The sequence below is a fragment of the Rattus rattus genome, chromosome 2 (assembly GCF_011064425.1).
Source record: "Rattus rattus isolate New Zealand chromosome 2, Rrattus_CSIRO_v1, whole genome shotgun sequence".
In the NCBI taxonomy this organism is placed as follows: Eukaryota; Metazoa; Chordata; class Mammalia; order Rodentia; family Muridae; genus Rattus; species Rattus rattus.
This window is the reverse complement of record NC_046155.1, coordinates 190,573,182-190,598,450: the sequence shown is the minus strand read 5'-3', so window position 1 is coordinate 190,598,450 and position 25,269 is coordinate 190,573,182. Positions and strand designations below refer to the sequence as shown.

The window sequence follows — 25,269 nt, the reverse complement described above, 5'->3', positions numbered from 1 at the left end:
AGGAGCTAACCCAATCACAGAAAAACATACATGGTATGCACTCATTGATAAGTGGCTATTAGCCCAAATGCTTGAATTAACCTAGATGCCTAGAACAAATGAAACTCAAGACGGATGATCAAAATGTGAATGCTTCACTCCTTCTTTAAAAGGGGAACAAGAATACCCTTGGCAGGGAAGAGAGAGGCAAAGATTAAAACAGAGACTGAAGGAACACCCATTCAGAGCCTGCCCCACATGTGGCCCATACATATACAGTCACCCAATTAGACAAGATGGATGAAGCAAAGAAGTGCAGACCAACAGGAGCCGGATGTAGATCGCTCCTGAGAGACACAGCCAGAATACAGCAAACACAGAGGCGTATGCCAGCAGCAAACTACTGAACTGAGAATAGGACCCCCGTTGAAGGAATCAGAGAAAGAACTGGAAGAGCTTGAAGGGGCTCGAGACCCCATATGTACAACAATGCCAAGCAACCAGAGCTTCCAGGGACTAAGCCACTACCTAAAGACTATACATGGACTGGCCCTGGACTCTGACCTCATAGGTAGCAATGAATATCCTAGTAAGAGCACCAGTGGAAGGGGAAGCCCTGGGTCCTGCTAAGACTGAACCCCCAGTGAACTAGACTGTTGGGGAGAGGGCGGCAATGGGGGGAGGGTGGGAAGGGGAACACCCATAAGGAAGGGGAAGGGGGAGGGGGATGTTTGCCCGGAAACCGGGAAAGGGAATAACACTCGAAAAGTATATAAGAAATACTCAAGTTAATAAAGAAAAAAAAAAAAGAGCACTGGTTGCTCTCGAAGAAGATCCAGGTTTGAGTCTCAGCACCCACATGGTGGCTCACAGCCATCTGTGACTCCAGTGCCCGGGGATGCCGTCCTTCTGTTACCCGTGAGTACTGCATGACATGGCACACAGACATATACACAGGTAAAAGACAACATTAAAAATTAAAGTTTAAATTATTCTAAATTTTGAAGATTTTAAGTTTTATTTTAGAAGGGAATGGTTAATAGAACTTAGTGATTATTTTGTAGGTTTGTATATGCACACTTGTGTGTGTGAACATGTGTATGCATATGAGTATGTACATGTGTGCATATTTGTGTGTTTGTATGCACATGTGTGCATGTATATGCATATGTGTATATTTGTGTGTATACATATTTATGAATGTACATGAATACATATTTATGTGGGTACATGTGTGCATGTTTATGTGTGCACATGTTTATGTGTACCTGTGTTTTCATTTTTGTGTAAATATATATATATATATATGATATATATATATATATATATATATATATAATGCCAAAAATCAACCTCAGGTGTTGTGCCTCAGGATACCAGCTACCTTGCTTTTGAGACATGTTCCCTCACTGGCCTGGAGCCTAGACTAGCTGGCCGGTGACGCAGATCCTCCTGTCTGTGTTTCTATGTCATCCAGCACTAGAATTACAGGTGAATGTCACCACACCCAACTTTCTTTATCTGAGTTCTGGGGTCTAAACTTGGCTCTTTGTGCTTCCATATCAAGCGCTCTACAAACTGCACTATCTTTTCAAACCAGTGTGGTGGTTTGAATATGCTTGGCCCAGGGAGTGGCACTATTAGGAGGTATGGCCTTGTTAGAGTAGGTGTGCCCTTGTTGGAAGAAGTGTGTCACTGTGATGGTGGGCAAAGAGAGCTTCCTCCTAGCTGCCTGAGGATGCTAGTCTTCTCCTGTCTGCCTTCAGATCAAGATGTAGAACTCTTGGTTCCTTCTCAGCACCATGACTGCCTGGATGCTGCATGCTTACTGCCTTGATGATAATGTACTGAACCTCTGAACCTGTAAGTCAGCCCCAATTAAATGTCCCTATAAGAGTTGTCTTGGTCATGATGTCTCTTCTCAGCAATGGAAACCAGAAGATAAGACACCTAGTGACTCATTTTTTAATCCTAATCTCAACATGCCTAGTAAACTGATGAAAATAGAAAGAAGTCACACAGGAAGAAGTAATGGTTGGCTTGTATGTCTGTCATGCAGCACTGGATACAGTCAGGAGCCAGGACCTGTGTCAGCTCTATTAAGTCATGTGTTAGATGGGCACTAGGCTTATTTGAAGGCCTGCTCTGTTGATGCTATTTGATTGTACTGGCGGATGTAAACAATAGTTACAATCAGAAACATGCAATCTCGCTTGTTACAGAAACTCTGAGAAATGTCTGACCATTATTTTTTCTGTAAGAAGGAAAACCCAGCTTGCTGAGTCCAAGTGATTTCTCCGAGGAGAACGTGACACACATTTGTATGGAGGTTTCATTTTATTACCTACTGTATGCTGCCTGGAACACATAGAAAAGCTAGAGAGCGTCCCTTGTTCCCAGGAGCCATCATGCCCCTGCAGAAATAGACTTGCTTCTTCTCCAGAGCCTCACTGTAACATGTGTGGTATGTTGCCAGTCTTGTGTTCCATTAAAATGTCATTCTCCCTACTGATCTGCCCTGTTTATATAAGTCATGGAAGAAGTCCAGAAGTGCATGCCATCTCTTCTCGGTGATCCTGAACAAGGAAGACCTTGTGTACCTTCCTCCATCTTTTAGCTGCCTCAACCTCTGAGACTCGTCTCCCATATCTCAAGACTGAAGCCCCTTCTCCATAACTACATTTTTGTATTTCTTATAGTCTCCCCTTATTGACTCTGGATGGCAAGGGCCCAAGGACTCCCTTTCTCCTCTTCTCCTTCTAACCCATCAGCGTTTATTCCAGGCCATCAGACTGTATACACCACCATTTCCCCATTAGCTTCAGGCTCCCGCCTCCTCTCTCTCTCCTCCCAGTTCTCCCACGGTTAGCTCACCATCAGCCTCTGAATTTTCTGCAGTGAAGGTTCCAGATGAGCTTAGTGGCTACGTGGTTCTCTATCCCAACTCAGCAGCTTCACTTGTTCTGCCCTCATCCTTGGATTTCTCTTGACTTTGTCATTCCCCATCAGGCTCCTCCCTCCATACCCTGGATCCAGTATTCATTCTTCAGCTAAGAACTATTTTTTTCAATCACCACCCCTAAAGCCCAATGGGATGTGTAATCCTCTTTGTCTTTCTTCTCTTCTTTTCCCCATCTTTCTGCTTTTTCAGAGGAAGGTAGAGTCAGTCTCCTGGATCCACACTCCTCTGTTCCGTGATCACTCTGCAAGGAATCTGAGCTCTCCCTTGTCATACTCTCTCTTTAGTTTTATATTTCTCCAGGACAGTGACCACCACCACCATGGTATACACTGAACATGTCTGTCTATAGACTTAATTTACCAGCCTAACATAATACTGATAGGAATTCCTTTTTATAAACCTCTATCCATTATAGCCTAGAATGATTTCTAGCACATAGTAGGTGCTCAATGATTCATAGCATACAGTAGGTGCTCAGTATTATCTTCTTTCCCATCTTCCTTGGAATGAAAGGAGAGAAAGGAGAAAGTTTGGGTTTTCTAGGACATAGACATCAATATTACAGTGATGTACTTACTATATTGCCATAACTAATCAGGGCATTATTAATTTTGATTATTGCTTGATTAAATTCTAGGAGAATGCAAAGTGGCCCAACTCGCATGTAAATCCAAGAAGATTATTACAGTTGGCTTCTTTCCCTATTAATTACACAGAGAGTCTGAAATAAATATGGAAACAATTTGCAAACATTGCTGTAAGTTAGAGAGAAGGCTCCATTATCTGAACAGAGCACTCGGGTAACAGCAGTTCTTTCAAGAACTCTAAGGTTCTCACTGAAAATGGCTGTGAGGTTACTGTGGAGAGGAATGCATGGAGGAGCCACATAACAACGCGTACCTGTAATACAGGGAGACATAGCTTGGACTTGAATGAACATTTATGTCTGCATTTCTAGAAGCTTAAACTATAAGGAATCAAGGAAGCATACTTTAACTTGTTAACTCAATGATGTGGTAAAGACCCCAATTGCTTATCCTTCCCTGGCCCTTTCTGGTTTCAATCTCATATCAGTAACAGGCAATGGCGTCTTGTCATACACACACACTGTGATGGTTGACTTAACTGTCAACTTTATGAGTTGTAGAGGTACCAGGAGTTGGTCCTTAGCACATGCCTCTGAGGGATTATCTTTGTTGCATGAATTGAGGTGGGAAGCCACACCCACTGTGGCAGCAACATTCCCTGGGCTGTGTGAGTGGAGAAAGAGAGCTAAACAGCAGGCAACACTCTTCCCTCTCTGCTTCCTAACTGGATGTGACATGAGCAGAGGCTTCCAGCTTCTGTCCCCTTCACTTACCTTCCTTTACCTTTGAACTGAGAGGCAGAATAAACCCTTTGTCTCTTGAGTTGCCTTTTTTAGGGGTGTCTTATCATAACAACAAGTAAGGAAACTTAGACATGTAACAAACCAAAACACAACCCAGAATTCATTGGCAAAACTGAATCAGTGCCATTCCAATTGCCCTTGGAATTGGTTAGGGTTGGCAAAGAGTAAGAGTCAACAGAGGAGCATCACTTAGGCCAGCCAAAACGTTACCAATTATTTAGTGTAAATATTGCAAAGGCAATTAAATGTCAAGATTACACAGTGATATAGACTCTGTAGGTTCCTAGAAGGATTGAGAGAGGGTCAGTTGTCCCTTGGTTTCCATGAGGATTAGTTTCAGTATTCTCACTGGATACAAAACATTGGGGATACTCAAGTCACTTCCTTACATTGAGTGGTGGAATAGTATTTAGATACAATGTATACACATCTCCTAGTGTACTTTAAATCATTCTCAGAGTACTAATGATGCCCAATAGAATGCAAATACTATATACATATAATATAACATTTACAAAATTTTACTAGTTTTTATTGTAATGTTGATGCATGTGTGCATGTGTATGATCTTGGAAAGGCATGCATATGTCCTATGTGGAAGTCAGAGGACAACTTTGAGTATCAATTCTCATATTTCCCCCTGTTTGGAGCAGGATCCCTTTGTCACACATGGCTGTTGTAGCTAGCTCAGAGGTTCCCCTGTCCTCCTATAGGGACACTGGGTCTTGTGTCTGGCTTTACATGGGTCCTGGAGACTCAAACTCAGGCCACACTCGTATGGTAAGTGGCTTTGTCCTCTGGGTCACCTTCTAAGGCTTTGTGCTCCTGATGTGTTTCCTAAACATTTCCATTCTGAGATTGTCTGAATCTACAGATGTGAACCCAGAAATACAGCGAGCCAAGTTTGTTTTATGTAGTCAAAAGTATAAGCAAGAATATGTTTGTGTGTATGTATGTGTGCATGTGTGTGTGCATGTGTGTATGCATGTGTGTATGTGTGTATGCATGTGTGTATGTGTGTGTGCATGTGTGTATGCATGTGTGTTGTGTGTGTATGCATGTGTGTATGTGTGTGTATGCATGTGTGTATGTGTGTGTGTGGGGGTGTATGTGTATGTGCATGTGTGTATGCATGTGTGTATGCATATGTGTGTGTGTATGTGTGTGTACCATCCTTTTTATGTCACATAGTCACCTGCACACAGTGAGTGGCTGCTATAAAGTATAAGCAGCACACTGGGTACATGGGAGCCTGCACACCCACTCACAGACATATCAGGAGTGTTTGTGCCTATTGATCCCTTAGGCATGATTTGTCCCTGTGTTTGTTTGTTCATGTACCACTATGCAGGGCCTGCTTACTACTCCAGTCTTGAGATGAAATGCTCTGGCAGGGAGCAGATGTACCAATTAATAACCTGTCAGGTCTGATGGCTAGAGGAGGGGGAAGGTGTCCCCACATGTGTCTTTGGCATGGCCTCCTTTCCTATTTCAGGGTGCTGTGGGTCAGGAGACACATGCTGCCTCCCCAGGGAGGGTCCAAACTGTCTCATTAGTGTCTATCTTTCATGACACTATGATGCAGCCTTTGGAAGGATGACTCACCTGCTCTTCTCCAAGGATCCTGAAGTGATGGAGCTCTTTAATCAGGGAGTTGGGACAGCCAGCTGTGGGAGAGGAAAATTAATCATAAAAGTGTCACTGTCATTCTGTACGGTGGTCCCTTTCTTATATAGTGTCGGGACTACCACAGCTGATACCTGTGCTGACAAGGACACAAAGGTGCACCTGCAAACACACGTCTCGCCAACCACAAAGGAGCCAGACCTTCAAAGCGTGTTGGCCTCTGCCTCAGCTCAGTCAGTCTTCTTTAGGGAAAGGCCTGTGGGTGAGTCCACCCTGGTCTGTTCCCTAGAATGAAGATCATGACCTGGCCTTAGGATACCCTGGTCCTTCCGGGTCTTATAAATGTTCCCTGATACAAAGCTGGGGTTTGAGGGGCTAGAAGGGGACAGTCAGTGATTCTAAGTTCTTACATGCTGATCCGATGGGGTGGTATTTCCTGACCACCAGAGCTGCTGTTCTGCTCTTTAAGGCTTAGGAATGGAGACATCCTGTCTTAGCAGGATCTACTGAGGTTTAGAAACTCCCACTTCCTTTGAGTTCTCCCAGTCATCAGGCATTCCCATTGTTTTCCTTTAGTAATAAGATGACATAAATAAAACTCATATGCATATCACATTTATAGATGTACACATCTGTGAGTGCTTCATATCAGCTAAGACGCGTTCCGTCCCTACCTTCTCAGTGGAATTATTCCACAGCATTAGGTTGGAGTCATTCATAATGTTAACTCCTGAAACAAATTTGATATTAAAAACCTGTTCCTCTGAGATAAGCCCCACGGATAGCATAAATTCATTGACATTTCCATTAAGAAAATTGGATCGTGTGCAGAACCCATCAAAGAAGCCACTGAGACAATTCTCCTTCACTCGGCACTAGGAGAAAAAGGCAGAAGGGACTGAGAGGGTTTTCTGGGTGAGGGCAGGTTAAGGAATGACAAGATTCGCCTTCACATAGGTGAATGAGTGTTTGTGCGTTGTTCTAGACGGTAGGTAGGACGGAATTACAGTGGAGGCTAGTGAAGAGAGGTGTCCACGTCTGGCTGAATGTTGACACAGGACTTTCGAGGGGATTTGGTGTGATGACAATTCTGTGTCAACTTGACTGGCTAAGGTGATGTTTCTAGAATTTGAATTGGTAAGTTGGGATAGGTTATTTCTCCGCCAATTCAAGCAACATTAGATTATATTAGGTTCATGTTTGCTGGGAAGCTGCTCTCTTGGGTGGGCAAGTTCACTGGGCCTAAGGAAGGAGACCAGGGGAGTCACCATGGGGAGAGAAGGGGTGGGGAAGGGAAAGAGAAAGAGAGACAGGGTGCATGCACAGAGAGTGAAGGGAAAGAGATGAGTGTGAAAGACCAAAATGTCTGGATAGTGTAGGGAAGAGCCTTTGGGGGAAGGGCAAGCCCAGCTCGAGGGCTGGAAAGTTCAAGGTTGGGGGCAGGGTATGCCAGGTAGGCGATGAGGGATGCTGGGAGAACCTGGAGGCCAGCTCTGCTTTGGTGTGTAATATATGCACCTCAGTCCCTTGTCCCTGAGTCTGAAACCGCCCAGCTTGACTGTAGATGATCTGCCCTCACCTGTGTGCCTGAGCATCACAGCCCATCCTGGGCACTAGATCTGAGCAGCAGGAGATGGGGAGGCAGGCGGGGGCCTTCTGGACCTGCGACATGTTCCTTTGCTCGCCCTCAGATCTCAGAGCCCCTGGTCTTTGGTCCTTTGACCTGGCGCTTGTACTGTCCCCTTCCCTTAATCTTTTCCCTTTGTTCCCAGAGTGAGTTATATCCCTCCTTCCTGGTTCTCTGGCCAGAGAGGGATTGAGACTTCTCAGCTTCCGTACCCATGTGCAGCAGTCCCAACACCTCTTCCCCCATATGTTTTTGTGGGTGCCAACTTGACTGGATTTTGAATCATCTAAAGCACAAGTCGCTGGGCCATTTGGTGAGGGACTTTTTCCTTCATGTTATCTGTAGTAGGAAAGCTGGCATAACGATGAGGGGCACCTTCCAGTCACAGCTCAGATCCAAGGACAGGGAAAAGGGAGGATTTTGCTTTTTGCCTGCTTGCCCTCACTTTTGCTCCAAAGTCCATCTATCCTGTGGCTGCCACACGTTCATTCAGTGGCATTAAAACCTATTCTACAAACTTCCAGTGTGGACTGAAGACCAGTGACTCCAGTTCCACTGGAAATACTGAGACACTCAGCCTTAGGGACTGGGCGGATTTCAGCCTCTCCAGTATGAGAGTCATTGTTGGATTACCCAGACCACATTCTGTAAGCCATGCAGTAAATCCTGTGTGTGTGTGTGTGTGTGTGTGTGTGTGTGTGTGTGTGTGTGTGTGCACGTGCACAGACGCATGAGCATGTGCGCCTGCTCATTATATCGGTTCTGTCCCTTTGGAGAACCCTGACTAATATGGTGAACACCCACTTTTGTACCCTATTGATTTTTCCGAGATGCCTTAGTGATAAACTTGGATCAGTTCCAGTTCTGAATTTCTGTGGCCATGACCAGCATTGGGACACATTTTAACTTTGAATATTGTCTTATCAGGGTTTCTATTCCTGCACAAACATCATGACCAAGAAGCAAGTTGGGGAGGAAAGGGTTTATTCAGGTTACACTTCCACATTGCTGTTCATCACCAAAGGATTTCAGGACTGGAACTCAAGCAGGTCAGGAAGCAGGAGCTGATGCAGAGGCCATGGGGGGATGTTTCTTACTGGCTTGCTTCCCCTGGCTTGCTCGGCTTGCTTTCTAATAGAACCCAAGACCATCAGCCCAGGGATGGCACCACCCACAATGGGCTGGGTCCTCCCTCCTTGACCACTAGTTGAGAAAATGCCTTACAGCTGGGTCTCATGGAGGCATTTCCTCAACTGAGGCTCCTTTCTCTGTGATAACTCCAGCTTGTGTCAAGTTGACACACAAAACCAACCAGTACAGATATTATACTTACTTCATAGTGAGAAGGTGGTTTGTAAATATCCACTGAGGTAGTACAAGTGTTTTTTTTTATTAAAGAAAATGAATGGAAGTCCGGAGGCAAATATTTTGTTGGAAAACATAATAAATTAATAGTCATAGTCATATCCAATACCACAGAGGAGGTAGTTTGGCTCCTTGGAGTGAGAGCTGAGTGGGTTCTGTAGCAGGAGGCCAAGGAGTCTTGTCAGTGAAGGGCTCTGCTGTGGGGCTTCTCATTTCCGGGTTGCTGTTCCGCTGAGCAGCTGAGGGACAAGCTAAGGTGCACGCGCCGTCTGATTGGCAGTGTAGCCGAGGAGTGCTATAAATATTCAGCCACACGTCATTTTCTGAAACTGTGACGGAAACAGAGGTGGATGGGACACAAGAGATGTGTCGCCATGGAGGTTTTACAGTCCCAGGGTCCGCGCTGAGGGAATGGAAAGCGGCTATGGGAGAAGAGCTGGGAAACTGAGGTCGGTCCATAGCTCAGGGAGGCAGGTGGAGACCGAGGGAGAGGCAGCTGAACTGCCAGTCAAGTACCATGTGCACCTTAGCTGGGCCTTTAGATGCTCAACAGAACAACGATCCGGAAATGACCGCTCAGCGTCAGTGGACCAGAGCTGCTTGCCATAGTAAATTAACAGTTTGCTTGCTCTGGTCGTATACTTTCATCTGCATTACAAGTTTTTGCTTTGGCCTTTTAGTTACATAGGCGTAAAATACTCATACCTCAGTTTATGTCTAGGTGTACTTAAAAAAATGTAATCATTAAAATAATGTGTCCAATCTAAAGGTTTCAGAGTCCCTTTCCTCCTTTGTAAGCGGTGGTTGACATCACTCAAAATTGAGAGGAAAAATGGTCTTCGCTTATTTTTATGCCAGATAAAACAAGAGACAGAATTTGAGATGAGCTCGACTTCAGAATTTATATTCTGGAGCTCTCTTAAGGCACAGGGATGGATGTCAACGAAAGCTTAAAAATAAACATCCTGAACTGAAGACCCAACAATTACCTTCAGCACCTGCGAGATACCACAGACTCCAACAAGCAAGGGTGGGCACAGCATACATTGAAACGTGGCTAGAGTCAAGGTGTTTGACACATGCACTGAGTAATACCCATAGGCTGTGACCGACATGGGGACATAAATTAGGGAAGTCACAGGTACAGACTTAGTGTAATGACGGAGCTTAAAACCCAAAGAGCTAGAAATGTATGCCACGTGCCCAGAATGCCAGTGTAGGGTATGTGAAATTTGGTTTGGATAAAACTGGGTCAAGTTCTAACTGAAATACTACAAGGGGAGAAAGTTGTGAAGGACGAGATGCATGCCCAATAGCAAGGAACTCTAAGAATCCGCTAGGCTTTTAATCTCACGCAAGGTTAGCAAGAGCCTGCGAAAGGCAGCTTGCAAGGTTGCGTCCTCTGCAGCTGCCTGTCTAACCGTGGACTGTGTGGCCGCTTTAGTGATCCTCATGACCAAGGATTAGTGTCTTCTTTGAGTCTCCCTGTTTTGCCTTCAAATCTTCCCCTCACCTCAATCCCTTCTAACACGCTAGTTAGCTTATGACATGTGTGTTCCCATGACAGCGTTCTGCCATTCACGGGTAAACTCACTAATTGTCAGGACGTCTTCTTCCTGCATCTTATTTAGGCTAATGGGAGACAGGAAAAAATGGGAGGGAGTGGAAAAAGGAAAAACATGGAGTGGGTCTCAATATACTACGTTCTTTTCCATTCATCTCTACTGTCCTTCTTGGCTCCTCGAAGGCCCAGCTTACCCTTTCTTACCCCTCTATTTCTACAATGATGAGTTTGTTCAACTGTATATTTAAATAGTCATCCTTAGAAATCCAGCCTAGAGCACAGTACCTGCCCCCTTCCTCTTGACTTTTCCTTTCATCTAATATCGGAAAAGAATAGCCCACAGCCACTGTCACCACTGGACACATAGAGACACACATTTGTACCGGCTAGTTTTGTGTGTTAACTTGACACAAGCTGGGGTTATCACAGAAAAAGGAACCTAAAAGTTGAGGAAATACCTCCATGAGGTCCATCTGTAAGGTATTTTCTCAATTAGTGATCAAAGTTGGGAGGGCCCATTGTGGGTGGTGCCATCCCTGGGCTGATGGTCTTGGGTTCTATAAGAGAGCAAGCTGAGCAAGCCAGGGAAAGCAAGCCAGTAAGTAACATCCCTCCATGGCCTCTGCATCAGCTCCTGCTTCCTGACCTGCTTGAGTTCCAGTCCTGACTTCCTTTGGTGATGAACAGCAATGTGGAAGTATAAGCTGAATAAACCCTTTCCTCCCCAACTTGTTTCTTGGTCATGATGTTTGTGCAGGAATAGAAACCCTGACTAAGACCATATTATAACACAGAGCAGCTTAGAGCCACTGTCACCATTGGACACAGAAGGTAGAGGTACACTTAACAAGAAAATATCAAAATTGGGGGGCTTCATACCTCCTGACCCAAGTTTTGGCCTGACTGGAGTTCTGTACCAACCACTTTGTTTTCTGTAGATGGTTGGATGGGCATCCGAATGAATAGGCTAATGTGAACATCAGTCTGTCATAACATCTGCTTTGAACTGCTGTTTTGAATGCACATAAAAGGAAGCAGGCTGCTTTGGCAACATGACATGAAAAATAAAAGGTAAGCAAGCATGATTATTGCTAATGCCATTGATGCTGTAGGCAATGCTACCTAGAACATTTTCTGTCTTCGAAGGGGAAGCTATTCATAGAATCACACCATCCACCATGCGAAGCAGCAATGCTGGGGCTTCTTGGACCCCAGTTCTAACGCAAAGAGTTAGAAAGTGCTACAGTCACCCTTACAAGGAGAATGGTCTCGAAAAACCAAATCAACCACTCATCTTGGACCCATAGGAAAACTTATGTCACTGGCTAAGACACCTCTTACCATCTGGACAGACAGGCCAGAGATGCCAGCCAGGGTCATGACCCTATAGGCAGAATCAGCTGTTGATTCTGATCTGCCCCGGGTGGGAGGGTAGAGTAGCTGGAGGTAAGAAACACATGCTGGAGACCAGTCACCAGTACAGACTTTTCTGGTCTGTACTCCCAAGGCCTTCTGAAGATCTGTGGCTCCTCATAACAAAAGTCTACTCCTTAGGGAAAAGGATGCAGACAGCCCTATCCCCCTACCCTGTCTGTCTTTAAATGGGATTTGGTACGGGTGAGGCAGTGAGCACGAGAATCTGTGAATCCACGGGTAAGGCTGGATATCACAGGCTGTTTCAAAGGTTAAGTTCCTAAGTAACAGCCCCTTTCAGAGACTGACAAACAGACCCATAGCTAGAAGATTGTGATCCATGCCCCATTCACAGCATATTACATTACTAACAGGACTCCAGGAGACTAATAGTGGATTCTAGCTGCAAGAGCGGCATTGTGCAGAAGAGGGAGCCTTCCCAGAGGTGGGCTCCAGATAAGGCTCAGAAGTGGTAGAGCACTGGCTATCACGGAAGAGACCTTGGGTTCCATCCAGTTCCCTCGCCAAAAGAGAAAGGAAGCAAAACGAACAAGCAAACAAACAAACAGGTACGAGAGGAATCTGAAAACTCTGTCCCTAGCAGGCACAACACACACTGATTAATCATAGCCCAAATCTTTAGCAGTTTAACACATCGTCACATCAAAGGCTCAGTTGCTTTCATCCCCAGTTCCCCAAATACCATGTCCATGTTTCAGCAAAAAATGAATCAAAGTCACGCTAACAGGCAAGGAAAAACACAGAACAAAGAGGCAAGACAAACAGGAGACAGTGACTCGGGCAGGGCCCTGATTGTGGGATTAACAAGTAGGAAATTTAAACAAAGATTAATACATTGAAGGTGCTAATGAAACGGGGGACTGCACGCAGGAACAGATGTGACCCAGCAGAGGTGGTTGCTAAGGAGTCAAGTACTGTGACGGAATAAAGGATGCCTCTGACGGGTGGGAGTTTGAAGGAAAGTCAAGAGACACTTGCCAAATAGAACTGGAAAGGAAAATAGGAACATCTAAGAACCGTGTGAGACCATCTCCACATTCTACAAAGACGGGAAGGGCCCCAAGGAGAAACATTATCTCCTTCAGATAAAGAGAGTGAGACCCTGACCTGGGCAGAGGTCTGATGTTCTAGCTGGACAGGTCAATCACTTGGCTAAGGGAGCATCCCTCAGGGATATTAAGTCGCAGTTCTGGCCAGGGTCCACTCTCGTGACCAGAAGGAAATGATTTTCCGCTTGAGCCTTTCACTGCTCCTGGGACACAGAGAGGTGGATCTCCAATAGCACAAAGAGGAGAAAGGTACTGAGCAGCAGAAATACTTCAAATGACAGGTGTTACAGGATCAGCGACAGATACTCAGTTTGTAGAAACGAGAACAGCTGCAGTAAATGACAGTTTTACTTAACTAATTGTCATCCCTAAGAACCACAACCGTGACCAGCATGTAAAGACATTCCGAAAAGTACAATAGTGGCAGCCATATCTTGGGAGTAACCATTGAACACCTAATGAGATTTAAGGCTTGCCTAACAAGAGGGAAACCATGCCTGGTACTGGAAACTCAGTTGACTACTCAGGGCTAGTAAAGTCTTAGAGAGGAATCTATAACTTCCACTTGACTAGACCAGCAAAATTCCTGTGTTCTAAAAAGAATCCTCATCCCCACAGATAACTGTTGCTCTCACTCTTCATCAGAGAAACTTTTCTTTGCAGTCAATAGAGACTGTCATAGAAAGCCACAGATGGTCAAAATGCAGTGAATAATTCTTGGATCCAAGGCTCAGGGAATATCTCTGAAAGATTCCTAAAGCCACTATATCTCTTAGAAAGAGACATCTGTTGTATCTTGGCAATATGGCTGCCTAAACAAGGCCTGAATGAATACAATACAATAGTCACCTGCTTATGTAGAAGGGGGAAATCTTACAGGAGCCACCCCTACATGAAGAGCTGTAGGCAACTAAGGACTACTCAGAGCAAGAGATTTAGTCTTTCTTAGAGATGATTCCCCCAAACTAGTTATTCAATACCAAGTGGTCATTCATGAAATCAAATTGAATGACTGGAGGAACATTGAATGGAGTCAGCAGGTTATAGTTATATATTTATACATGTGTGTACACATAGATACATACGTCATCACAAGTAAATAATTAAAAATGACTTTAAAAAGGCCAGCAATATCAACCTGAGAGGGAGTGAGGGGCAGGACATGAGAGGGGCTGGAGGTAGAAAAGGGAAGAGAGACATAGTTTAATTACATTTTAACTAAAAATGTAAAAACAACAGATCATAGATGCCTAGGAGGAGAGTTTGTATAGAGTTATGTCTATGTCTTCTAACTGCAAATGACTGACCCAGATGAAAAATAAAGAATTAAAAAGCTTATCTGTCCTGTCAGTCAATATTGTCATATCTCAGACATAAGATAACTCAGCAAGCAAGCGTCTGTATATGTGTGTGTGCACTGTTGTATGTGTACGTTCCCATGCATGTGCACACATCTTATTTCCTTACGGGCCATGCCAAAGCAAAGCCAATCCCTAAGGGACAGCACAATGGAGGACTGGGGCCAAGCCTGTAGAGATGACTCAGGCTGGAGCCACAGTGATGGACACTCAGACCATTGTTGAAATGTCAAAAGAGCTTTTTCCAAAAGAGCCACGAGACATCCAGTTGCAATCTGGTGATTCTGTTTATGTCGGTGGCAATCAGATTGAAATTTTGGATTTCATGGCCGTGCTGGCAATTTAATTGTCCAGTGATTACAGACAGATTACTTAACTGTAGCACCATTCTAAAGAATGACAGATCTTGCACTTGGACAGACCTCTCCTTCCTCATGGAATTACTGCTCTTGGCATCTCAACACACTGCCTGCCAAACTGTCTCCATGCTTCAAAGACTGCAGCTATGGGTTTCCTAACAAATTCCATTTTAGTAGCGAAGTGTTCTCATTACTAGAGAGATTTTTCTAGACTTTAATTCTAGATGTGGGGTGACTAAAACAATATCCACTCTTCTTGTGCAATCGTTCAGCATCTCTTCCAGCGATTTTCTGGAAATTACCCGGATGGAATACACATACAGGAAACACCAGATGTTCATATCCTGTGGGACCATGAAAGGCACCCTGGTTCCTGGTTGAGGAGTTTTGAAATTCCGGTGACCCTAAAGGGACGGTAGGCCTTTTGCTTGACTCCCAGGAAACAAGGCCACTAACCACAGTCCTCCATAGACTTGTGGCCATCAGTCACATAAGGGCAACACCCCAAGCCCCTCCACAGGTAGAGGATATGACCACAAGGTCACATAGGGTCGAGGCAGATATCCATTATAATGAGGTACCTAAAGATCTGGAGGCTTAGCCAATGAACTTTTCTTTCCAGACACTCCTCCCTGCAAATGGTATTTAATCTCAGGCCCACTCTGAGAAGTGGGGTATGGTTTTATTCACTCACTTTCCGCCATGACAATAAATGTCTTAAAACCATGGACTCTTTTCATCGGGATCCGCCATGGGGAGCCACAGAGGTCTTTGCCTACAGAGCTGCATTCTAATCTCCTGTAGAAAGCCTCCCTGCGCTCCCAGCCACCTCCACCACTAAGCTCAAGCCTACAGCTATCTACCCAAGGACTCCCCATGGGACCAGCCAGAAACCCCCTTTATCCCCCTTTGCCCTGGCTAGATCCAGCCCCGTGGGTCCCCACTCCGTTCTCAGCTTTTCTGCAGCATCCCAGTGGCGCCTGGATGCCCAAGAGCCTGAGAACCTGGTCTCCTTAGGCCCAGGGACCCTGAGCCAGCTCCAGCGGTGTCCCACTCTCAGACCTAGCTTCCCCTCCGCTGGAGCGGTGTCCCATGGCTTCCCACAACCTGACAGCCGCGGGATGGCAGCTTGGGGTAAACATGATCAAACTTCCGGAGTCCAGCCTTCCTGAGTAGCCCGAGCCCTGTGACAATGACCCTACAATATCCCTGTGGCTTCTCTGCCTCTCAGGTTTCTCCTTGGCCTGAGCAGCCATTTCCAACTGAAATGTGGTGGCTGACTCCACATCTGTTCACGGATTCAGTGTCAGACACTGGATCAGTGCGGGAGAGCTGAAGGAGAAGATAAGCGACACTGTATCTGGGACCTCACGGAGCTTCACCGAGAGAGGTTTCTGAGAGGCTGCGTCTGTGCCTTTGCATGGCCAGACTTTCCAGACCACAGCATTTTCCCTGGCTCATTCCAGTCCTCACCTTATTATCCCACAGTGAGAAGCATCCCGCCTCGGCAACCTACTTTAAATACTAAAGCCAATAGCTATACCCACCCTAGAGCAGACCTTTGGTCTGGGGGGGGGGGCAGAATCTGTCCGCTTAAACAAAGAGTTTTGAATTAGGGCAATTACAAAGCAGCAAACAGAGAAAGGTTCCTTTTACATCTTTCTCTTAGTCTACTCTTAAATAAGATCTTCCTGGAGTCCCTTCCATCCACTTAGGACAGAAGAATGAAAGGAACTTTATGCCACAAATTTCTTCCTATACATTAAAATTCACCTCCTACAGTTTAGGAAGTAGGACACTACCCCCTTCTTATCTGCTGAAGTTTGCGGGTCTTTGTTGAAGAGATCCCACAAGCCATGCCCAGTTTTCAGGGTGCTTTCCCTCTTTGCAGGCGAAGCAATGGTTCACCTTTCTTTGACTTACCTGTCTTTTGTTAAAGGGATGGACTGATTTGTGTGCTTATTGAAGGGCGAGGAGAGAGGTTTCTTCCCTAATAGCAGTAACATTTTCTGTCTGAATATTCAGAATATCTAAATGAACAAATTGTTAAACTTGTCTTGTCCTTTGATAAATACATCTGCCGGAAAGTGGAAGGAGGCTATACTATTTTGTTTTGTTTTTCTGACCCCAGACTTCTTTCAGGTTCCTCCTCAATGCTACTGGATTGCACAGACCTGGCCCTGGGCCCTCTCCCTACTCCACTAGCTCCCAGGTCCCTCTGTCCTCAACAGGCATCACACACACCTGTAATTAGCAGTCCCTCCCACCCCCACTGCTAATTAAACGGCTCAGTCTGGCCATTGCTTTCAGGAGGGAGAGCCAGGGAAGGCTTCAGGGCTACCTGAAGTAACATTAAGAAGGACTTGGGTGCCCTGGAATTTTGAGGGAGACTTGAGAGTAAAGGAGTGAGGGGCTCCTGCCTGGGGCCTTTCTCAGAAGGTACCTGCTGCAGTGGTCTCTCCAGTGGTCACTCTTTTCCACCAGTTTGCAGAATCTCACGTTAGCTTAGCCACCCCTTCTGAAAGTGCCTCTAAGGCTTCCCTTCATTTCTTCTGTCTTGGTGGTTTCCTTTGCCTTCTCTTTATATCACCCAACTACTACTGTTCTGCCTGCAGTACCCTCTGTGGTTCCTTCCAGTTCTTTCTCCACAGGCGCTGAACTGCTTGACAGAGCCACCGAGCCCAGCCTGTCTCTGGCTACCAGCTCAACACTGCAGCTGCGTGGTTAGCTGTCATTTCAATGTCAAGAAGCTCCATGGCTGGCCCATCTGCTCGCCGCTGGCCAATGAGATCCTCCATTCAGTTCTGGTGAGTCTGAGTTCATTCTTCATGGTGTCCATTCCTACATTTCTTCATAAGTGCTCACATTGTTTTTGTTTGTGCGTTTTGTGCCTGTAGTTGATGGCTAAAGGTCATATCTCACTGCTTTTCAAACCTTAGGTTTAATTGATAGGTTATTTCCCCACTGGTGAAATGAGCCAATTCAAGGCAGATTAGATTATATTAAAGGCAGGTTTATTGGGAAGCTGCTCTTGAGTGGGGGAGTTCACTGGCCCCAAGGATTGAGGTCAGGGGAGTTACCATGGAGAGAGGAGGGAGAGGGAGAAGAGAAAGAAAGGGTGCTCACACAGAGGAGGAGGAGAAAGAAGGAGGAGTAAAGAAAGAAGAGCAAGAGCGAGAGAGCAAGAGAGCAAGAGCTAGAGAGAGAGCGAGAGAGCGAGAGAGAGCGAGGGGGGGGCAGGGTATGCCAAGTAGGGACTGAGGGATGCTGGGAAAACCTGGAGGCCAGGTCTGCTTTGATATGTAAAATGTGCACCTCAGTCCCTTGTCCCAGGTCTAAAGCCAAACATTAATCTTTCCTCATTTAACAAAGTTTAGACAACAGACTGTCTCTCTCTCTCTCATTTTGAAATATGTCTCCCTCCACTTTGCTGCCTCCAAAGTGCCTCCCAACGGCTCTGAGATTTCACACATAGGTTCTTTGGAGAGCTGTCAGCCTTGTGTGTGTGTGTGTGTGTGTGTGTGTGTGTGTGTGTCCCACTCTACTCTCAGTTTGCAGGCAGAGCACCTCAGTTGCACCTCAGAGCATATGTTCTGAACACAAGGCTTTGTTTTGCTCAGGGAAATGGCATAACCGCTAGGAAGCCATTCCTCGGCAGACACCGATTTTCTTCCTAGGTGAGGCCCGTTCTTCTGGTCTCTTTGCCTCTTTTCTCTCGTCTTGGATCCAGTTTTAAGGTCCTCTTTGCTGTCCTTGGTTATGTGGCTTGGTTGTTCCTCTCAACCAAGGCTGGGTTAGCCTGCTTCCATGCTCACCGGATCTCTGTGCAATTTGTTTGTCGTCTGAGTTCCTTGCAGATAAAAATGAATTGCATGCAAGGTATTAACGTGAACTAAGTGTTAGGTTCACTTCCTTTCTTGGTACTAGAAACGGAACCTAAGGCCTCACGATGCTAAACAAGCCCTACAGGGCTCAGTTGTATCTCCAGTAAAAATTGTTAAATGTCGAGATGGATTCTCACCAAGTTGTTCAGGCTGGCTTTGAACTCAAATCTGCAGACCAGGTCTTACATTTGTGATCCTCCCGCCCCAGCCTTCTGAGTAAGTCTCCAAAAGTGACTGAATAAACACATTTTTCAAAAGGAATACAAAGACAGATTTTAAATCAAACAAAAAGGGGGGCATCTTTGGCACTGTTCTCTATTTCAGTCAGTGTAGCCTGCATCCCTTTGTTCTAACACCACAGTGAAAGGTGTTAAGTTATCTAGCTGGGAACCTCCTCTGTGAAGGATTGCATTTCAAGGTTTGACTCATCCCCCATGGAACTGCTTAACTTAAAACAACAACACCCCAAACCCTGAAAAGCAAAACAGAACTTGGCGGGATTAACCCAACCATAGGCTTTGCAGCAAGCCCCTGCCTCAGCCACCACTCTGGAAAGAAGGGGAAACTCATTTGGAAAACACACTCCACTGAAAGCTGTTACAAACTGCCTGGGCCTCTGATCCCTACTTTCCCCCCCTTTTAATTTCCTTGCCAATCATCACTGGGACAATTGTGTTGTCCTCTGGGTTCGATGGAAAACTGTGTGCTCCCAGGCTTGGGATAAAAATAGAAATGGATTCAGCTCTCTGATGTGCTGCTGACACGGGCCACATGACACAAATAATCTACAATTTGCAGATCGCTGCTGTTTGGTGTGAAATGCTTTGAGGATTAATTTCTCTCTTGGTTACATCTTAGAATCCCCGACTGTAGGCTTGGCACTGACAGTTACTTTCTATTCTTCCCTTAAGGACAACTTTGAAAAGGAATCCAGCTAACAAAATGACAGAAAAAGAAAAAAAAAACTGTGGAGACATGAGGTGATCAAAGTCAGTACAGCAAAAGGGAGTGATGCCCTTGGCTCACAAGACAGGGTGGGGCACACTTCCGTGGGTAGGCCTTTTCTGAGCCCATGGATACCTTGTATGTGCCTTGTAAGAGCTTGATTGGGATCTCCATGGGCTTGGCTGAAATGGCCACTTCTGATTTAATTGAGAGTGGGGCTCCACAGAATCCGTGGCAAACTCACTGAGGTGTCTAGACTAAGCATTTGCACTAAAAACCAACACCAGGACTTTGCAATAATCCAATTCAAAGCATTGCTACGCTGGTCAATAAAGCCAAGCCTATTTTGATAATTCTTCTCTGCGGAGAGTTTTGTTTACATTGCGAAGGAAGATGTATTCATTCCCTTTCAATAGCCGGCACTTGATGAATCTCAAGTTCTAGCCTAAACCTGTTAAGAGTCTTTCAGGTAGCAGCTTATTCCTGAATACACATCCCGGGGAATCGCATAGCTCCACAGGCAAAGGTTATATTGCAACACTGCTTCATAATAGGAGTTAACCACCAAAGGGAGCATCAGCAGTATCTGTTGATAGACGAGAAAACCAACCAACAAATGCCCACGCAACAGCCACTTAATGCCAGCCCTGCTGAAGGACCAGGGTTATATCAATGAAAATAGTCAGATGTTCCCCCATGGAATGTGTGCTCTAAAGGGGAAAGGGACAATACTAATAAATGGATGGAAATGTTATCTCTGCAGTGCTGGGGACAAAACCAGGGCTCATAGACTAGGTAGGTTCTACTGAGCTGTAGCCCCAAAGCCAATTGGTACCCATGTCATGTGACTTTAGGACGTGATGAACAGAACCTAGAAGGGAAACTGTAACGCTTGTTCCAAGGGCCACGTGCAGGCCAGGGGAAGGCTACAAGAAGAGTTCTTTTTGAGGGAGCTGGTGAGATGAATCAACGGTTATGAGTTTTGCGGCTACTCTTGGAACTACGTTGGAATTACTTGGAATTACAACTACGTGTAACTCTGGTTCCATGGGATCTAACGCACTCTGCTGGATTCCTCACAGACCCTCTCACACAGGTGGTCTATACTCATACACACCTACAGATACTCATGAAAAGGGCCTTTTGGAAAACAGATTTCTTGTTGAGAAAATGACATGGAAGCAAAGGCTTTTTGGAAGCCAGTTAATATGCGTTAGAGGAAAATGTATCAAAATAGATAAATGTCAAAGCCATAAAGCGGAGGAAACAAGTTGTAACAACCTATCCATAACATTTATGTGCCTGTAAGAAAAACCTCTAAACAGCATGGGTACCCACACTGTTGGAACAACATCATGCCGGGGAATGAAAACATCATTTTAGCATCCCTTGAATTCAAAGAAAAGCATAAGCGGAGTGGGATTCATGGGGAAGGCTTCAACTCTGCCTTTAACGTGTAATATAATTGTTAAACACAAAGTCTGTGTGTGTGTGTGTGTGCGTGCGTGCGTGCATGCGTGCGCACGCGTGCGCATGCGTTGTAGGGGTCAGAGGGCAGCTCTGTAAAATCAAGTTATTTGCTTCCCCTTTTGTGTGGGTTCTGGGGATAAGTACTCAAATCACCAAGTTGGAGAAACACTTTGCTTGCTGACTCATCCTGCCTGCCCTTTTATCTCTATGTTAAAGAGGATTAAGCAGCAGAAGCAGAGAAAGACTAGAGAACCTGAAGCTATCAAAGACCAGAGTGTGAACATAGGAGCTCACAGAGTGTGAACATAGGAGCTCATAGAGTGTGAACATAAGGGCTCACAGAGTGTGAACATAGGAGTTCAGAGTGTGCACATAGGAGCTCACAGAGTGTGAACATAGGAGCTCATAGAGTGTGAACATAGGAGCTCATAGAGTGTGAACATAGGACCTCATAGAGTGTGAACATAGAGTGTGAACTCACAGAGTGTGAACATAGGAGTCAGTTCAGAGTGTGAACATAGGAGCTCACAGAGTGTGAACATAGGAGTTCACAGAGTGTGAACATAGGGGCTCACAGAGTGTGAACATAGGAGTTCAGAGTGTGCACATAGGAGCGCACAGAGTGTGAACATAGGAGCTCACAGAGTGTGAACATAGGAGCTCATAGAGTGTGAACATAGGGGCTCATAGAGTGTGAACATAGGGGCTCACTGAGTGTGAACATAGGAGTTCACAGAGTGTGCACATAGGGGCTCACTGAGTGTGAACATAGCTCACAGAGTGTGAACATAGGAGTTCACAGAGTGTGCACATAGGGGCTCACTGAGTATGAACATAGGAGCTCATAGAGTGTGAACACAGGGGCTCGCAGAGTGTGAACATAACTTACAGAGTGTGAACATAGGGGCTCACTGAATGTGAACATAGGAGCTCACTGCTTTATTTTCTCTCTCCAAGTGCATGTTTGCAACTTCTCATGAGGACACAAAACTTTGCAGTTTTTATTATGTACAAAGGGAAAAAAAACCTTTATAAAGGGTTCCTATTTGGGTGCACTAAATGCTGGTGTTCATGATTCCATAATTGAAAGTATACATAATAAATCTAGAAAAATCCAATAAATTCCAGCTCTGAGAAGGAAGACCTTGCAGTGTAATCGACACAGCAACGCATATGGCTCATGGCTTACCTGGGTGCCGCAACCACGGACATTTTCAAAATAGGTTGACAGAAGCTATGAAATATTTATTCGGCTTCTTGAAGCAATTCTTCCCCCAAGAAGCACAGACGCCTTCTCCAGGGGTTCGAAGCAACATGTTTCAGAGGACATGTTGCTGACTTCATCATTGAGATGAGAGTCGTGCAGATTGATGTTTTCTGGTTTGTCACAGCTGCTCTGTGAATTGAATGTCTCTGTGTGATCTCCCTGCAGCTAGGAGGTGACCCGTCTTCCAATGAGGCACTGAAGAAGAATCAGCCTCGTGGATATTAAGACATAAGCACAAACTTTTCCTTTCACAAATAAATAAATAGCGTGGTTATCGGCGGGAGGTAAATGCCGCTAGAAACGCATTCAAATCCTTTTTCTTTTCTTTCTTTTTGTTTTTTTGAACAACCTTTCACTATGTGTCCACAATGCAAGAGGCCAGGGGCAATAGAAGAAGCCTAAATGAGCCAGGCAGGGACTCTGCCTTCCCGGAGATGCTTGAAGAGATAACATGCATATCAGCCAACCACGTAAATGCAGACAGAAGCAAGGGAGCAGAGCACAGTGAAAGAGCAAACAAATGAGACTATGGATGGAGTGGAAGGCCTGAAGGCTGAAGATGGAGGGTCCGGGGCTGCTGCACAGCTGTGTGGGTGCAGAGAGCTGGAGACATCCTCATCCACACTGCCTCGCTGCTGTGCTTGAAAACCGACACCGCCGAGACCTAATTATTTGTTCCAGAAAAATTCTTCCCCGGAAGATAAGCTTGTAAAGCAGTAAATAACCTGGCTGTTGGCTTTGAGAGATTCCTGCAAATCATTTAGCCTGACAGTTTGCTCATCTTCGGAGCCATCTCTGAACAAGACAATAGATGGTTCACCCGGGCAGTAGCTCAGCTATCGGACAGCAGCAACCTCACCAAGAGTTCTTGTAACCGTCTTGTCTCGCTCCGTCTGACAGACCCAAGCTCCTGGCACAAGCCTGCCTGGGGGCAGTCAGTTCTTCAGCCTCTACCCTGAAAGCTCTGCCTCTGTCACTGGATCCCAGATCCCCAGGTCTCGGAGGTCCCTCTTCCTCCATCCCTTCTATGGGGCACCAGGACAGTCCTCGTGGTGGTGCAGACCTACTGATGCAAACACTTTTCTGTGGTTATGTGGGAGTGGAAAGAGGACACTGAAGACTAGGCAGAAAAGGCTGGTTACACTGTTACAAAACAAAACATTTCTTATGTACAATTTGGTGTTATTCCCTTTCGGTTTCCGGCAAACATCCCCTTCCCTCCCCCCCCTTCCTTATGGGTGTTCCCTCCCCACCCTCCCCCATTGCTGGATTTGGGGGTTCCTGGCAGGGCTTCCCCTTCCACTGGTGCTCTTACTAGGATATTCATAGAGGTCTCAAGGTGGTCTTTAGGTAGTGGCGTGACTCTGGTTGGGCTGCATGGGGGCCCCTTCAAGCTCTTCAGTTCATTCTCTGATTCCTTCAGCGGGGGGTCCGATTTCTCAGTTCAGTGGTTTGCTGTGGCATTGCCTCTGTATTTGCTGTATTCTGGCTGTGTCTCTCAGGAGATCAGATTGTTGGATGTAAAAGCTCTCCCAGGAAGACCCTGGGAGTTCCCCTTTTTGAAGGTAAGCCTTCACATTTAAATCCAGGATTTGTTTCAGCCTGAGCCACTTATCAAAACACTGGATGTCCCTGAGTCCAACCAGAGTCCTGAAGGGTTAGATGTACCTTTTCAAAGAACATGTCCCCGAAGATGCGTCTTTTTATATGTTGCCTCTTTTGTTTAAGGAGGATATCTTGCAGTTTAGTGATTCACCCTATATCCTTGGGCACTTCCCAAACTCCCACTCACTAAGCTTCAGTTCCTGCTTCTATTCCTGTCTCAGAGCTTTAAATGCTGCCTCTATCTGTTTAGGATTGGTAAAGATCTTTTTCCCAATCTGTTGGTTGCAATTTTTCCTCAATAAACTTTGTAGTTTTATGAGAGACCTTGACAACAGAACTTTGCTTGGTCTCATTTTTCTCTCCAGGTCCCCCCCTTGAGCTTTTACAGGTAAGAAAGCCTCTTGGGACCCTGAATAACTGGGTCCCCACATAGGTGGCTGCTGGGGAGCACTTACATTTCACAGGATGTTTGTGACATCAGAAACATTTTAGAGAATTGCAGAGAATGCTGTTCCTACTTTTTCAGAGCTTTAAAGCTTGTCTTCCTCTTTTTGGAATTCCTTCTTTGTTAAGGACATCAATAGATAGATGGTTGTTTTGAAATGGATTCCTTCTACACCAATAGATAGATGGATTTGTGATTATGCAGGTTTTAAGAGGTTTTAAAGGGATACATGCATACACACACACTCACACACATACACACACACTCACACAAACACACACACACACATATCCATCCATATGTGTGTATATATACTTAATGGATTTTCATCCATATGTGTGTATATATACTTAATGGGCTTTTTAAGCCATAAGAAACGAAGCTACATTGCTATATTGTTTGTAGGGAAATGGATACAACTGGAGATGATAATATACATGAATAGGATGGTGTTAAATGTGTTCCTCATTAAGAGGACTCTCAAGGGGACCAATGGGAGTTGGGAGGAAAGGGAAGATGGAGGGTCTAAAAGAGGACACATCCAAAGTGCAAAATACACATGTACAAAGGCTTTAAAAATACAAGGCATTCCACCATGCCGCAAGCTCCCCAACTCAAAGTTAACTTAGACAGTCAACAGAATGTTAGTGCCAGAGAGGGAAGGTTCTTGGGGTGAAGGGTCATGTAACCCTCCACCTTACTTCCTCTGCTCTCAATAGCTCAGCTCAATGCGGGTGGAATCTGTGTTCCCTTTTAATGTCTTTATCCACTGGTCTCTCTGAATGAGCATTACCCTGCAGGTGAAAAGACCCTGTGTGGTTCTGATTCCAAAATCCATCTGACCAGAGGCGAGCACCCGATGAACTCCTCCCCTACGGAGAAAGCAGGAAGCAGGGTTCTGAGTGTCAGACAGAGAAGTTTGTTTAGCTTGAGAGTGCTG

At 45.4% G+C, this 25,269-nt stretch overlaps 1 protein-coding gene across 1 annotated transcript in view; it reads right to left on the bottom strand.

Moving 5' to 3' along the window:
* LOC116892821 (E3 ubiquitin-protein ligase parkin) overlaps positions 1–25,269 on the bottom strand; it is a 415,671-nt gene that overhangs the window by 203,606 nt on the left and 186,796 nt on the right. The window contains exon 2 of the mRNA XM_032894706.1: positions 5,937–5,998. The gene's annotated coding sequence lies outside the window, so the exon portion shown is untranslated. The remainder of the gene's footprint in view (positions 1–5,936; positions 5,999–25,269) is intronic.